Raw genomic sequence first — 3,875 nt, 5'->3', positions numbered from 1 at the left:
AACATAGAGAGCTCACATTAATAATTAGCATGACAGATTTGAGGTTTTAGGAGGCCTCCTTGTATTGAGCAGTTAAAACATTGGAAAATTTCCTTATTATTAGATGAATTTTACTAATACAAGCTAGAGGTTTATACTTGAATACTCACAACATGGGTTTATATCTCAACTGGTCAGACTGCCAAATGTGGCTAAGTCAAATCAGGACAGCATAAGGATATTAATGTAAGGAGCTGATGATGGGAGCCATACTGTCTTCCCTTTTGTGATTTTTCTTCTCTATCCCCCTCACTCTGCGCATCTCGAGGATAACGTAAAAAGCAAAGGAGACTTCCTTCTCTCTCAAGGCAGCCCCAAGAAACTGATTGCAGACTCTGAATTCTGGAAGTGGGGAGTGTTCTCTGGAACACCATCTAGAAAAGAGCAAGTGAGACAGAATTAGGTAGAGAAAATGAAATGCACTGCAGCCGCTTCAACAATGTCAGCTAGTCCCACAGGGAATTCTAAAGCTGGGGCGACTCTTCAGAGAGATCTCTACCTGAGACCAGGGAGCCAGGCCTTTGGACACTGCAATGACCAGTCATCAGGTGCCAATCACTGGGGACAGGGGGGAGAGGTAGGGCAGCTCCTTTGGCATGAGAGCAGTTTCTGGAAGGGGATACAGGCAGCACTGTTGGAGCAGCTCTCTCTCTCTTTCTCTCTCTCTCCCCTGCCCCCTTCTCTCTCTCTTAATTAGTCTTAATTAGAAATACCAATGAGGATTAGGCTTCCTATCTTCTCCAATACACATTTTTTAAAAATTTTTTTAACGTTTTATTTATTTTTTTGAGACAGGGTAGAGACAGAGCATGAACAGAGGAGGGTCAGAGAGAGGGAGACACAGAATCTGAAACAGGCTCCAGGCTCTGAGCTGTCAGCACAGAGCCGACGTGGGGCTCAAACTCACAGACCAAGAGATCATGACCTGAGCCGAAGTTGGCCGCTTAGCCCAGTTTGGGTCTATGAACTACAGTTTGCCAACTCCTGAACAAAAAACCTAAAACAGATCATTACTAGAAAACAAAAGAAAACCATATGCAGTACACCATCTAAAGCAGAACTATTGGAACAGATGGCCCAAAATTTATCTATAAGCTATAAATTATTCTTGAGAGATAATTAAAAATGTTGGCAATATGAATCCACAAGGACTTACTAAACCCAAAAGTTGAGACATTAGATATGAGTTAAATAAGAGCATAAATAAAGACTCAATGGAATAAGTAGAAGGATGAATACAGTCTAAGAAAAAACGAGTGCACTGGAATATCGGTGAAATCTCCCCAGAAGATAGAGGATAAGGAGAAACTATACAAAGGAAATATAACAGATGTTGCACACAGTAGTAGGTGTACCAATCACTTGGTCATAGAGTACTAGAGTGCTAGAAAGGGCTGGGGGGTGTGGGAATTACTGGAAAGGAGAAAATGTTTTAGGAAATAATACCACATTTCCTGGAATTAAAGGAAGGACTTCTGGTTGAAAGTCATCGCAGATTGACAGAGTAAGGTAGAAAAAGCCCATACTTAGACACATAAAAGAATTTAAGAACATAAATTAAAAAGGGGAAAATTACAGCTCTCAAAAGTAACAAAACACCAATAAAGTTACAAGAATCAGATAGACAAGATAATGCTTAAAAGAAACCAAAATGTATAAAGTCAATAATGTGATATTTTTCACCTGTTGAAGGTAAGGATGTTGCATATAAATTTTATGTGCAACCAAATTGTCACTTAAATGTCAGTGAAATAAAAATGAGCTAAATGTTTAAACTAAAAAAAGAAAGGTTTAAAAGCAGCAAAGAAAGGGAAGAGTTTCTAAAACTGAAAGGAAAATAGTAAGGACAGGATAGAAATAATGAATGCAATAACAAATGACAAAAGTGATAAACCAAAATATTTTTTAATTAATAAGATAAATTCTAAAAACCTAATGAGAAATAGAAACAAAGATGCCAATAAAAATATGGAATAAAAGAGGTGATTTAGAAAACAACAGAAATTTTAAAATACAATAAAAGGGCATCATATTGAACAATTCATCAAAATGTTTGAAAGCCTAGAATAAATAAATGCACATCTAGATTATAAAAATAAAATATGTCCCCAAAAGATTGAAAACTTGAATGAGAAAATAAAATTAAGAAATTGTAAATGGCAATTAAGAAACAAATTTCCCTTTTTCCAGTGCGAGGCTTAGGTGGTTTTAGTCTTGAGTTTTACTCAAGAAATTCAAACAATAGTTAACACTTATACAAATCATAAATTCTGTCCAGCTTTATATTTTCAATGATGATTATGTAACTGTTTGCACAACTGAAAAATTAGTTGTAGGAAAATATTCATTTAAGAATGTTAAAAAAATATAAATGCAAAAGTTCCAAATGGAACATTTGATAATTGAATCTGATGGCCTACATTTAAAAAAATCAAGTGAAAATAGAATGTATCCTAATAATACAAAAATTGATCTACACTATAATATTCTACTAATGCAATATACCAATCTACTACAAGCATCCTATATAATAGACAAAAATTAAGAATAGGAAAAACAAATAAACTAGCATTCCCCAAACACTGGTTACTCTTTATCATAAATATAATATGGTCAGTGTAATAAAGAAAGTGCAGGGGGAATAAAAGAAGTGTAGGGCTCGTAAAAATTGTCACTTTGGCAGAAGATATTTCCATCTCCATAGAAAGCCCACAACATCTACAGACAAACCATTTAAAACAAATAAGAGAATTCAACAAAGTGATTTAATTAAAGATAAATTCACAAAAAATAAAAGTATAATTTTTATACTAGGAACATCTGCAAAATATCAAATATGACTGAATTTTATTATTATTGTTCATGTCAAACATCTTGGAGAAGGTAACGTTTCCTGGGTTCCATGGTTTTCAAATTAGCAAATTTTTCTGATTAAAAGGTCAATGTGTTTTTGCCATTTACAAAGAAATCTATTACAGCATATGGAAATGCATATTGTTTTCACATTTATCCAAATTGTCATTTTCGAACTTTTGAAATTAACAAGAAATGCCCTAGCTAGTAGTCAAAGGGATTACTGTTAGATTTATCTTCATTATTTTTAGCCAAGTATACATGACAAAGTTGTTGCAAGAGTAAGAAAAAGATAAGGCCAACCAGGGCAAAGAAAAAGTGAGCAGATATATAACATGTTAAAACTCTCTTCAGTCTACTCTGCGCTTCCTTATTTGTAATAAAAGTAGTTGCTTTTTCCTGGTAGAGTCTCTATCCAATTTAATCCTAAATGTGCTCTGTACCTCTTTTGTGTTTTTATCTTTATCATCCAGTCACTTCTTGGCCTTTTGCCTAAGATCAAGTGTAGTACCTGTTCTTACCAGTTTAATATTTTTATCACCCAAACAGTGTACAATAACAAGGCCAAACCCTTATTTATAACAATTTTTCTGCCATCCTTCACCAGGAAATATGAAGGATCCTCTGAAGTATCTTTAAGCACAAATCTGCATAATGGGGCAGTTGGTTCATTCGAAATTATAAATTGGCTCATTGATTGCCTTTGACAGAAAACTAAGAGAAAGGAAAATATGAGATTTTTTTTAAAAATGGAATTACATCAAAATTCCTTACATTTGAAAGAGTATGCTCCATTGCTGTTGCAGGCAAATACCAGTACAATGGCTTTTCAGTAGTTGACTGACAACAGACAGAAAGAATAGAAGAGACTATTATTCGGCCTCAAGTTTTTATGTTTTTTCTCTTTGGACAATTATATTGTACTCACCCTTCCCAAAGGATTTCCCATTTTAAGACCCCATATTCCATACAAGAAGTACACA

At 34.4% G+C, this 3,875-nt stretch overlaps 1 pseudogene; it reads left to right on the top strand.

Moving 5' to 3' along the window:
• The first annotated feature begins 3,364 nt into the window (after positions 1–3,364).
• On the top strand, positions 3,365–3,494 carry LOC121036577 (uncharacterized; annotated as a pseudogene).
• The last annotated feature ends 381 nt before the right edge of the window (positions 3,495–3,875 follow it).

This window comes from Herpailurus yagouaroundi, unplaced genomic scaffold (genome assembly GCF_014898765.1).
Source record: "Herpailurus yagouaroundi ecotype Mexico unplaced genomic scaffold, PumYag 162, whole genome shotgun sequence".
Lineage (NCBI taxonomy): Eukaryota > Metazoa > Chordata > Mammalia > Carnivora > Felidae > Herpailurus > Herpailurus yagouaroundi.
Note: the sequence above shows the minus strand (reverse complement) of the source record. Positions and strands in the feature narration are given on the sequence as shown.